The 12,946-nt window shown below is 42.2% G+C and overlaps 1 protein-coding gene across 3 annotated transcripts in view; it reads right to left on the bottom strand.

The window, feature by feature from the left end:
• The window catches only part of RAD51B (RAD51 paralog B), a 404,105-nt gene that overhangs the window by 367,855 nt on the left and 23,304 nt on the right, over positions 1-12,946 (bottom strand). The gene's annotated exons all lie outside the window — the stretch shown is intronic.

Below are 12,946 nucleotides of genomic sequence, written 5' to 3'. Positions count from 1 at the left end.
ACACTCTGGGCCTCAAGCTCCAGCTGTGACTTATGCCAGCTAGCCCACTCATTTATAACACCCAACTTCATTGGGCAGGCAAGGCTGTCTGCGTGTCTCAGCAATCAGTACAGCTGTAATTCATTGAGGAAAATTGCCTTCTGCACTGTCCTTACAAGCCATCTTCCCAGATATGTCCTCCTGTCCTGTTGGTTACCTGGCAGAGGAGGCCACACCTCACCTCCCTACAGCCTCTCTTCACATAGTTATGGAGAATGAAAAGGCTCAGAGCCTCCTTTGTGCCATGTGCCAGGCTAAACAACCCCAGCTCCCTCAGCTGCTCCTCATTGAACTCAAGAACCTTCACCAGCTTTGTTGACCTTCTCTGGACACCCTCAATGTACGTACTTCCTGAAGTGAGGGCTTTAGAACTGGACCCAGTACTTGGGATGTGGTGTCACCAATACCAAGAATAATCTCCCTAGTCCCACTGGCCACACTACTATTTCTGATATAGGGAATTGTTAAATGCAACAGGGAGAACCAGTCATCAAACATGACTGACATTAATGTCTATGGGGTGAGTTTTCCAGCTCACTCTAGGTTATACTAGAAAGTATTGAACTTAGTATTGTGTATAAGTTATCTGCATAATCCTTACAGTACTAAAAAATAACCCAACTGATGAAAAAATGGGCCAAACTACATTGGACATTAACTGAGAAACTGCACATTGGGATCTGCATGGCTGAGCTTTTGTCTATTCTCAAAAAACAAATGCTACAGCGAAGCTGTGACCTATAGAACACTTCAGCCACTCTTCCAAATGAGGGAACAGCAGAAGCAGCAAGAAGCTGTCATAAAATACACAACAACTGTTGTGTCAGAAAAGGTCCGGGAATTAATGTTGTTTTCATACCTTGAAGAGAACTTGCATGATCAAAGAAGTCCAGAGGATTTAAGAAGCTGGGCAGGGTGTACGGTGCCCATACAAAAGCAACTCAGAGCTGTAGTGAAAAGGTAGCTGAAGTGGGAGAGATGGCATGGAGGAAGAGCTCCTCCTAGTGTAGTCAGCCTTTAAAAGTTGACTTGAAAAATATGAATCACATTTGAGAAAAGCTGTCTAGGAAAAGGGAAAAGAAGATGTTGCTGCAGTTTAGTTTCAACGTGAAAAGGAGGACATGACCATAGTATAACTTGCCATTAATTACTTTCTCCTCCTCAGCTGAGGGGTAGCAGAAGCCCTACCTTCCCACCAGAGGAAAGGGGAGCATTGGCTTGATGACTTTTCTTTCCTCCCACAAATGCATCAGGGCTTTCCATTCAGCTCCAGGCCAAAAGGATTCCTTTCCTCTTTCTACACAAACAAAATACCCTTAATAAATCAGAGAACTGTTTTGGGACATTGAGCAAGGGAAGAAAATCTTACCAGCCAAGTACTTTAGAAAATCTGTGAGCAAAATCAATATAGCCAGGTGCCTCTCCTGCAAGTTCTTTGAATCTCATTTCTCAGAGGTGTCGTGACTGTTCCCCAGTCTGCTTCTCAGATATTCAGATACACCTTTAAACCTACTGTAAAATAATTGTGCATTGTCTTCTCTGTGTAACTCAAGGGAGAGAACATTCAGAGGATAACCAGAGATGTGTTCACATGTGCTTGGTCTCTCAATGTTCTCAAGCAGCAACACGGCAGACAGTATTACAGCTTCCATATGTTTGACTAGGACAGTAATCACTAGGGAATCAGAGCACTCTGCAAACAGCTCTGCTCTGTGACCTTGGTCAAGCCCCTTGACAACAGGGTGTCTGTTTTCCATCTTGGCTTTGTTTTTGCCTATTTAGTCTGGAAACAGAGGAAGGAAGTAGTGCTGGTCCAACAGACTCATGTGTCGGGCATGATACAGCAGAGAACTGTGCTAGTCTAAGCCTTTTGTTGCTTCTGGAACTTATAATAAGAAAGGATAAATAAAGCTAAGAGATGATTACTTTATAAGAACTGAGTTTCACCACATTAACATAAGAAGGTCATCTAACTGGCAACACTGGAGGAAGAGTCACAGAAAGGCAGAAGTATATCAGCAACAACAAACGAGGTCTCACAGAATCAAAAAGATCTTACATCAAGCATGCCAATTAAAATAAAAAAGGAAATGGTGATTAGCTGTCTAAGGGGCAAGCAGAAAGGGATAGAGTCTGATTTGAAGGACACATGATGAAATACTTATTGGCTCTTACCCAAATAAATACTCAGTAGTTAATAATTCTGCAAGTCCCTAGAATTGAAAAGATAATGGTAAAATGTTTCCTTTCTGGAACAGATTCCACAGAAAACTTTCTTCCTCAAACCAAAGACAGCCTTTTGTGAGCATTTTCAGATAATAGTTTGCATTCTGGAACATTTCAAATTATTCAGATAATTACTAAAACAGTTTCAGCTCACTGATACTGACTGCAGTCCTCAGGTTCATTACTATTTTGCAACTGTCAATTCTTGCCTTAAAACTGGCAGTATTCCTGCTCCTATGAAAATGTCTCCCCAAAAGAGTCTACTCCAGCAGACTACAACAACAATTCTGACTCACAAGGTAATCCAGATATTCAGAGCAATTCCCCACCTTATGCTTGGTGACTAGTGTCTAATTAGTCTAATATATTCTTATTCCTTGGGGTTACCTACTTGATGCCTATAACATTCTTTATTAGAAAGAAATGACCCGTGAGCTCCAGAGACTGCAAAACAGTTATAGAACAGCACATGCTTTCCTGGGATTAAGGTCCCAAGAGGTTGCTCAATAACAGTACACAAAGGAACCTCCAATGAATTATTCTGTCTGTGTTGATCTTCCCAAAGGAACTGGAGATTTAATTCCAATCCTTTGAGGTTTCCCCATCTCACAAAAAAGCAATTTGAAAGATCTCATAAGGAGGTCTGCACTCTGGTTGAAAACACTTTATTTTTCATGCTGTCCACACCAGCACAGCTTTAGCAAAGCTACTTCAGCTTGAGATTTTGCCAGATGCATCTGCTCCAGGGATTGGGTGACGGGAAAGGAAACGACCTTTCTGTTGTTTCTAGAAGCTGCTCAGCACTATTGCCATTGGCTATAATAAACAAATCAAGAACAATAGACCTGGGAAAAAGTAATCTTTTCATTTGGAATAAAATTAATGCTTCTCCCCAAGCAATTAACCTTTTTCCTCCTGCTCAGGAAGGATTAAACCCAATTAATAATGAATCCTCCTCAGGTATTAGTGAAGACCTGTCTGACCACACACCTTTACACCCAGGAAAAGAAGATTTCTTTTCCTCAGAACAGGCAGAAGACATCTTTCTGTTTTCTGCTTATTCACACATGCTGAGATTCCACAATTATCCATAACCTCCAAAACTATTTCAAAAATATTGAGCAGCAATGTAGAGTTTTTTTTAAAGGGAGCATCTGTACTTCCTACCCTTTTTACAAAAAAGCAGACTGGCCACATTCACTGCTATTGCAGGCAGAAGGGCAGCCCCATTAGCATGTTACAGGTTTGAAAAACTCATCTGCATTTGCTTTCTGCCCAAACTACAACAAACAAATTGAGAGACTTCAGGGATTATTCCACTTTTAGCCTGTACTCATCTAAGAAGATTACCCACCAAGATCAGCTTCCTACTTCATTTAGCTTTTTCTGGTTAAAGGGACAGGAGAAGTCATTCAAGTCTTTGGAGTTTTTATAATTCCCTGTTAAGTTTCTGTTAGATGAGAAAGCCATGAACTTATACTGCAGCAGCATAATGGTCTATGTGAAGTTGTTGCTACAGAGCAGATCTTCACATGCCAAACCAAATTTACCCTACATAAAACAAACCTGACATGCTCCTGCCTTTCACCTGTGCCTTACCAGCACACCTTTTTTACTGCCTTGTCTTGACCTTCTGTTTACTGAATTTGCTGGGATTGTCCCAATAGTGATGTCTGCGATCACCAGGCCTTGCCACTCTCAACACAGCTTTCCCTGAGATGCTGAGATAGATGAAGAAGTGACAAATATCACAGCAGGGGGCCTTTAGGAGCATTGTGATCCTTCACAGCATCCAGCCTCTATTGAGAAGCTGCAATTAGACTAGAAAAATCTAAGTACCTCACGGTGACCAGTAGTGAAAGTGCACTGTGTACCCCTTGTCATCACACTCAGAGTCAGACACCATGAAATTAGCACTGATGGTGCCTGGTTTTAGCAATTAGGGTAGGACATCTGTTGCTTTCAGGTACAGCCCTCGCTCCATCTGTAGAATTCTTCAGTGGAGAAAAGAGACAACAGGAACCAGTGGACTCGACTGAGAGATGAGGTTTTTTGCTCAGACAACACCAGTAGAAAAGAGTAGATCTCAAACACTCATCTCTGTGCAGTTGCCAGAAATGGGGGAAAAGAAGTCTTTACTTTGTGATGTTACAGATTGATTGCTCTGATAACCCAGCAGCTGATCTCAACCCAGTCAATATCTTATTTCAAACAACAAACACAAAAACCAGAAAGAAAACAAAGCCTGGAACGTTTCATTCCTTTGATTGCTTCAGTCTGGGGCCTCTGGCTTTTGCATGGTTTTCATTCCACTTATTTTTAAAGCAATGAATAAGACTCCTATGGCTGCAACTACAAAGGAAACTGCTCTAGACATCGTCACCATTCTCCCCTAGAAGATGTTGCTGAAGTGTTTCTGGAAGACAGAATACACCACCAAACCTGGGCAGAGAAAGCAGAAGAATTTCTCCACTGCCACAGTGTTTGTGCTTCACAGTTTTCTGCTTGCCTGTGAAAGAATGAGACATCTTCATGCCCTGCAATTGGATGTTACTCATGCTCACACACACCTACAAGGAACTCAGCAGTCTCAAACAAGATCAAAACAGAGACCCACTGTGTCTTAGGAGTGTTGGAGAACAGATGGAAGAAATCTCTTAGTGGATAATTGCAGAAGATTTAACCATAGAGGAAGGAAGAGACAGGTTAATTCTGTGGTGATTATTTTTTTACCTGGAAGTGTGGCACTTCTTGTCCAGTTTATGAGATGAGCACACAGCAATAATACATTCAAATATCACCCCAGTACTCCAGTACCAAAACTCAATTACTATAGAGACTATCCAGGCAAGCATGTTTGTCACTTAGTGTTTGGGTACAATGCTATTGCTACAATCACATTATCCTCACCCTACATTGACTGCCCATGACAAATTGATTTTACAGAACCATAGCTATTTTTTAAATAAATCACTACAGCAAATTGTATTAAATTAACTATGCAGCAAATTAAGCCTATACTTAATTGAAGTAAAATAGGACATTTGTACAGCAAGAAACTGAATGCATGATTAGGATCCTATGAATTGTCCAATAACTGAACTTTTGTTTCAGTGGTCTTTAGGGTAGAAGCTTATAGATCTGCATGAAGCATCAGAGTCCAATCCAGTTCAGTCACTGAAGGAATATTTTCCTGGACGTCAGTTTTCATACCAAAGAGGGAAAGGGCATAAAATGAGAACACTCTCGTCCTTGCAAAATAAAATGCACCATAAGGAAAGGTGCCACTGAGCTGAAAGAAGATAGAGACATCCTGCATTCATCACTGACTTTCGTCAGCTGTGCTGTCATGGCCTCAGTAGGGACAGGTGTATCCTGGGCTGTGTGACTCAACAGCTGTATGGTACCCAAAATTTGATTCAACTGGCTCTCATTCAGCTTCCACTGGGAGCTGCGTGTTTCCCTGACCTCACAGTGGGAACTCACCAAGTCACATACAAAGGCCAAATTATTTTTTTAAAGCCTCTGATTTGAGCTGGCTTCATATTAGGGCTTCCAGCTTGAAATACTTTCATCCCCAGGGGTGCACAGTTGACATACTTCTAACTGGAGCCATCTGAAGAGAATCAAGAGAGAAATGTCGCAGTCTGGTAAAACTTGAGTTACTCTAAATCTATGGTCGCTTTTCAAACATCTAGGCTTGAATGATGAGATCAGGAATATAGAGAAATCATCACAGCTGGGGAATTAGCAGATGAACAAGATGACTTGTTTGTCTTAACTCTCAGTGTTATGTTTAAAATATGTCAGTATTTAAATATATCACTTGACTTCTTACATTGGTGAGGATTCAGAATGAGGTCTGTGAAGTGAATAAAGTTACAGTAAATCAGAAGCAGAGGTTTGGGTATTCAAGACACGGACCATAAACACACAGTTTTGATTGTTTCTTTCCCTCTGCCTTTAATCTCATTGGGACAAAAAGAAGCTGGGAGGATGAATGAATGTCAGATGCAAAGGAAATCTTTGAGCTTTCAATTTCCTATTATAAACCAGGACTAGAATAGTAAAAAGCAGCAGAGGTCAGAAATTAGAGTGGGGGAAAAAAGCAGAATTCAGCCTCTTATTCCAGGGATAATGGTTTCAATCTGCTGTGTATGAAGAGAGACACTGGGAGAGAAAATCCAGAAAGAGCAGAATGTTTTACAGGGCAAAACAGGGATACTGTTAATTGTACTAGACCTACGTATGGTTCGCTCTGAGGTTTTATAGCTGTAGTTCTGCCATCCTACACCACAGTCTTGTACCTAAACCACAGAGTGAGTGCCCAGGCTCTGCTTTGCCATCTGGGAAGAGTCCGAAGCTGAAGAACAATCCTGGAGCTATCCAGAAGCCAAGACTTCTGTCTCCATACCCAAGAAGGGCAGATGTTTGGTTTCTGTTAGATTAAGCTTTTGGCTGGAGATTAAGCTTTGCTGTGGGTTAGCTGCTGATCCTAACTGGATAGTTTGCCTTTCTATGTGCCAAAATGCCTAGAGTAACACACTGGCTCTTTTAGTGCAGTCTGTCAACAATCGAAATAAACACATAATATCAAAATTATGTATTTTAAATGAAATGAAAAAAAATAGGTTGGTATGGGCAGGAATTCTCACAATGTTTCCTCCTCACTGCTCATTTCCTCTGCTTACAAGTGCCTCCACTCCTCCTTCTGCCTTGAAGAAAACTTGAAGAAAAAAAGGAAATTGCTGACACCAATTCAGCCATGAAAGTGTGGATATTGAGGGAATCCAAGAAGAGCAAAACTTTATTCTTATACACCAAGGTGGGAAGACTGATGACTTGATAAAATGAAATTTTTTATCTACATGCCACCTCAGAAACACTTCCTGACATTTACCAATACTGACACCATTAACCTCTGTGCATGAGGGTGGGGGGAACACAGTGGGGCAGTTCATGTTTTTAGGCCAGCTGCACTGCAAAGCCATACTTACTGATGCTCCATATGGCTCTGCAGGTTTTGGAGGGCACTTGCTAATACCAGTTCCTTTCTCTTGTGCAGATTTCAGCAATTTAGGTAAATCCTGGTTTCCTTGGTTAATGTCCGTTCCTTACTAAAATAAGGAAATTTGAAGTAGCTTTGTCTGAGGCAGGATTTAGTAATAAGTGAGATCCATGTTCCCTTTTGTTCTTATCCAATATTATTGATTTCACCATTCAGTAAGCATAAAACATTCCCTCTGCAATTTAGTAGCATTTTACACAGAGCCTGCAAGCATGAGGCACAGAATAACAAAGAAATTAGTCTAAGGACACCACCTTTTCCTTTCTTTCAGGATCCAGTTGTTGGAAGGCCCATGCCTGTGCTGGTGCACGTTTTTGTCTTGCAAGCAGCTGGGCTGCACAGGCACTCTTTGTTGGGAGTGTCCAGCTCCAGCATTTGCCAGAACCTGGCTGAGTACCACTTGCCTGTGCAAGGTCCTGGAGGCTACTGAGCACTCTGGCTATGAGCTGGCACTCTGGAGTGCCTGTATCTGCATCTGAGTTGTACTGTTACTTAACAGGTATTTCAGGATTTTAGAGGGGCTGGTGTCCAGGTTTGGATTGCTAAATCTCATGTCATTTCTTATTCTAGGAGGGCTTGCTCAGTCTTAATCCTTCAATAGACAAAGCAGATAAATTAACAGTCATGCAGAATTGGGAATAGGAAGAGGGAGCATTTTTGTTAAATCTCATTAAAACATCTCTGTCTTGTCAGTGTTACAGTAAGAACCCCATGAGGGCTTTCATTGCATATTTGCACATAATTGTCTCCCTTGCATGGTCTTCTGAGCTGGCCAGCTAATGATTTCCTTGGCCAAGATATCTGCATTTCAAAAACACCATCCTGTGACAAAGTGCCCATTTCTGCCTGCCTTTACAGAAGCAGACAGTTTTCCCACACACAAATAACCTTTTAAGAGTTCTGCTCAGGCTCAGCCCTAATGCTTGGACTGCAAGGTGGAGCAGCAATGGGGACATTTGATCAATGCTGTTGTTATAATAAAAGCTATCTCTGACAGAGCTGTAGGTAAAATATCTCTTGAGAGCAGCATTTCTTGATGACTCTATATAGAAGGCTTGGCAGAATGCCCTGTGCTTTTCAGATATTTTTTGCTGTTAACAGAAAATTCCTCCTGCAAGTTTGTAGAGCCAGCCCCCTAAAGCCCTTGACCCTGAGTGTGTAATCTCCCTGGAGACCCAATGTACATGAAGAAATATAATCTTCTTGAAGCATCTGCTATCTGTGTTGTGTCAGAATCTGACTGGGATGCAACTGTCAAATCTCCAGCTCGCTCATTGCAGAACCATTTACAGGGCAATAAAAAATGCAATCTCTCTCTATTGCTTTGAGGAGGGATATTTTGTTGTGGCTGCAGACTGAGAGGTTTCTGTATCCAACAGACATTTCCCATGCTTTTGTGTCCTGGGAAGGTAATAGCACACAGCAGATGGGAAACGGAGCCGTTTCGCGAGGTCATGGTCGTGGCATCACGTGCAAATCCTTTGCCTGCCGGGACCTCGTGGCGCATGAGCTGTGCTGGGGAAGCCAGGAAGAGCTTTCCTTGCTTGCACACTACAATTGGCAAGGAGGCCTGGGACGACAGTCTTGGCAAATGGATCAGTCTGACAGATCAGCTTTCCCGCTGGGCCTGAAAGGGGAGGAGAGATGTTTCTTTTCATAGACGACACAGAGAAAAGGGGTGTCTCCTGTTTTTCAGATTTCTTTGTATATTTTTCTGAGCCAGTTGAGGACTTGGTCTCTGCTTTGAAGACACAGATGTAGGGAGCAGAAGAGAGTGCTTTAAATGCAGAACTAGTAAGGAAAGAACAATCAATATGGCTTGCCAATGATACTCAGATCTGCTCTTGTTTCAGTTTTCTGTATTTTTTTTCAACGCTGTAAGCTCATCTCCTTGACATCTGCCCTGCCCTTTCTCTCAGTCTCGGTCTTCCCTTCCCCCTCTTCTCCCTTTAATACTGGTGTCCTCATTTCCCCTTTTGTACGTATGACGCTTTCACTATGCAGGGATTAGTATCTCACTCATAAATATGTGAAATAGATACCCAGATGATTTAATTTGCTAGGTTTTGTAGGGCTAGTGAGACAGACTGGCATGGGGAGAAGGGTATTTTCTAGCAGGTCAGCTGAAGAAAACATCTTGGGTACAGGAGGAATAATGTGAAACACCAGCACCAGTCTAGGAAGGACACCTCAAGGGGCAGGGAGAAGGTAGAAGAACATAAAGGCTAGGCAAATATGGAAGAGCAGAAGACAAAATCAAAGATGGCTCTGTTTCTCCCACTTGTTATGTATCTTCCAGGGAGAAAGGACAAAAGTGTGGTACATGAGGAAAAAAAAATGGGACCAGAAATCCACCCTGGCCTCAGTGGTTCACATTGTTATTCAGGAAGAGATGCCAGAGGAGCCAAGAATAATGCTGGTCTAGTGAGATGGTGGCAAGCTAGGAGGGAGGCAGAGGATGGGATATGAGGAGGAGATGGCAGTAAAAGTTGTGTAACTGGATGGGAGTGCCCAGATTGGGGATCTGATCTGAACAGGGAATCCTGAGGAGGGGGAGAGTGCCCATAAGGAGGTGACAACAAAGAGCTGGAGATGATGCTGTGAAGCTGTGGCCAAGAAAAAATTGTCAAATGGGCAAGGATTAAGTCACCAGATCCAAAACAGGAAATAAAGATGAACACTATACCCTGACAGGCAATAAGACCTTGCCAGGAGGCAGCTAGTGAGGCAGAGAGGAAGGACAGGATGGGCAATGGAAGATAAAGCAGAGAAGTAAGGTATAATGAACCATACATCACAGCAGTCAAGGCCAGGTTTACTTGGGAGGCAGGCAGCCTTGCTGGGACACTAACACCACAAGTTTCAAGCTGGGTGTCTAGGACAATTGCAGCCTGTGCTGTTGTTTGGAGATGTTTCTGCTACTTTCAGCAGTCATGCAGCACAAAGCCCCACCATAAGCACACTGCTGGGGATCATGCTGCCCTTACTGCAAGATCAAAGGACAGCTGGGCTTTGTCATCATACTTGTCAACCAAAGTATCGTTATCATTACCATGCTAACTCAAATCAGCCCCTGCTGAAGAGCCAGTTCACCATCCAGTGACATTAAAAGCTGTTTTGCTAGAGAATCTGGCTACCAGCATCTGGCTGAGGTTGACACCTGTGTGCCACCTGAAGAGGAGTCACAGAGAGGAGGCCCCTAGTGTGCCACAAGCCATGTTCCACTCTGTTGTTGCTAGCATGCTCAAATCATGGGATTTGCCTTCCTGTGTGGCAGACAGGGCTGGATGGAGAGGGAAAACAGAGGTACCTCTTGGACATTTTAGTCAAGCTCTTTCATTGGTGGAACAGAGCTGGGATGTTTACTCTTATCCTTGAAAATTTCAAGGAACTTTTTTCAATGCTTATTCCCTCTGAAAACTTAGCACTTATAGATCCAGTTAGGGACATGCTTACATCTATGTGACAACAAAAACACAAGGCCTGGCCTGGCCAGTTTGCAATGTCCAGATCCAATGATTGAGATTGGAGACAGCAGACAGATCCAGTGGCCAAAAGATGGAGCAGCAGAAGAACGGGACGTCTAGGATCAACATTGCAGCCTAGGTGGGAATACTTTTGGTTGATGCCTTACCTGAGAAAGAGGAGTGGATGGGATAAGTTTGACTTAGCAGGGTGCACACTGCTCTCCTGAGCAATAATAGAATGCATACAGACTGGAAGCCAAACCCTATCAAAGGAACCAGAACGCCCCCAAGTGATAACTTGATAACTGCCCTTTTTTAAAAGACGAAGTGGGATAGTATGGTATGCCTGCCTTAATCTGATTTAAACACCATATGTAAAACATGTTTGAAAAACCTAGGCCTAACTTCCCCCTGTGAGCTGACTGTTTATTGATTAGAGGCTTTCCTCCCCTGACGCATCCAACTGAAGCCATACCAAAGCACACAAACATAAAGCTTGCAAGGAGGTCAAGAACATCCAACTTAGATCTTAACCTTCTTCATATGTATTTGGGCTTTATTTTGGATATTCTCTAGATTTCATCTGCTCAATAAAGTGGCAGTGAATGGGCAGCTGAACAGGGGATGGCTCTTTGCTGGTAGAAGTTACAATGCAGCATGTATGCCATCAGCTATGTTTGTGCATCTAAACACACTCATTATGTATATACACATTTATGTGAAGGATGAGGTAAACTTATGTATTAGTCCACATTCACTGGAACTCAAAGAGATTGACCAGAGAAGATTTTTGCTGAATTTAGTCTTGAAAACCTACTGTGTACCATTGTGTGGAAGGTAGAGCAAACACACTGAACAGTAATTGCATACTTCCTGCTGTACTTATGCCTGAAGGCAAGTGTATAAAATGTTATCTGCTTTTCAAAGCACTGACAATGCAACTGTTTTGGACTTCAGTGGAAGGTACAGCTCATCAGCAAATAATTAACACAGCATTTTTGTTCAACTGCCAAAGGTGGGGTTCAGGCTTGTAGTAGGGAGGCTTGGGCACCTGTCACTGCAGCATGGGGCTTGCAGTGGAGATAAAGCATGGAAAAGGACAGGATACCCCAAAGGAGCTGCTGGAGAAAGAGGAGCAGCAGGAAGAGCTGTGTATCAGATGAGTGGTCTGACAACAGGAACAGCATCACAGATAAGCTCTGCAGTAACTGCAACACAAGCTGATACAGCAGATGGTCACCTCAGTTTAGCCTTTAACATAGCTTGTTGCCCCTAGCAATATTTACCCAAAAGTACTCTACTGATGGAGATGGGATTATGTAGCAGACAGAGGGAATCAGTCCTATTTTATACAAGATACAGGGCTGCCTATCAGCTCTGATAGTCCCTTCATGTGCTGACTTTGATTTGGGCAGACAGAGCAATGCCATGAAATGCATAACCATTTATGGGACAGCTTCACATGGTGGAAACCAGGTAGCACTTCCAAAGTTTGCCAACTTTGTTGAAGTGTTATTAACTCACTCAGCAGATCTGGAAACTTGGTTAAGAGGTAAAATGTTAAACTCCCTTTTCTCTTTCTGAAATGACCTTTTGGGAATTGTCAGGACATTTTCATCAGCTCCTGATCAGTGCTATTTTGGGTTAATTCTGACCCACTTCAGTAATTCTTCAGAAGCAAGAATTACTTTATTAGTTGTGAAAAGCACTTCAAAGATACTTCAGTGAAATGTGAAAATACTATTATCCTCATTCTCAAAATACTAAGGTAAAGAACCACACTGAAATAGCAATACAGAAATGTTGCAAAGCTAACTACAATGGAAAGCAACATTCTTCACTGGAAAATGTCCCATATTTGAAAGGCCCAACATATCTAAACATATCTCATCAATTTAATAATAATGTCTCAACTGCACATTTATGTGTTTTTATTAAAGAGAAAATTGCTTCTATTTCCTTCTCTTTCTTCTGCATTATAGCATTAAGGCAGGACTGCATGCCAAACAACAGTATAAACAAATAGCATCACCAGATACTTAAAGGTCTTTAGCTTCTAAATTGACTAAAGCATAAATACAAACTGACGTCAAACATTTGGGATTACCATTTAAAAATTGCTATTTTCTGAGACACTAATGAAGGC

The sequence above is a fragment of the Catharus ustulatus genome, chromosome 6 (genome assembly GCF_009819885.2).
Source record: "Catharus ustulatus isolate bCatUst1 chromosome 6, bCatUst1.pri.v2, whole genome shotgun sequence".
Classification (NCBI taxonomy): Eukaryota; Metazoa; Chordata; class Aves; order Passeriformes; family Turdidae; genus Catharus; species Catharus ustulatus.
Note: the sequence above shows the minus strand (reverse complement) of the source record. Positions and strands in the feature narration are given on the sequence as shown.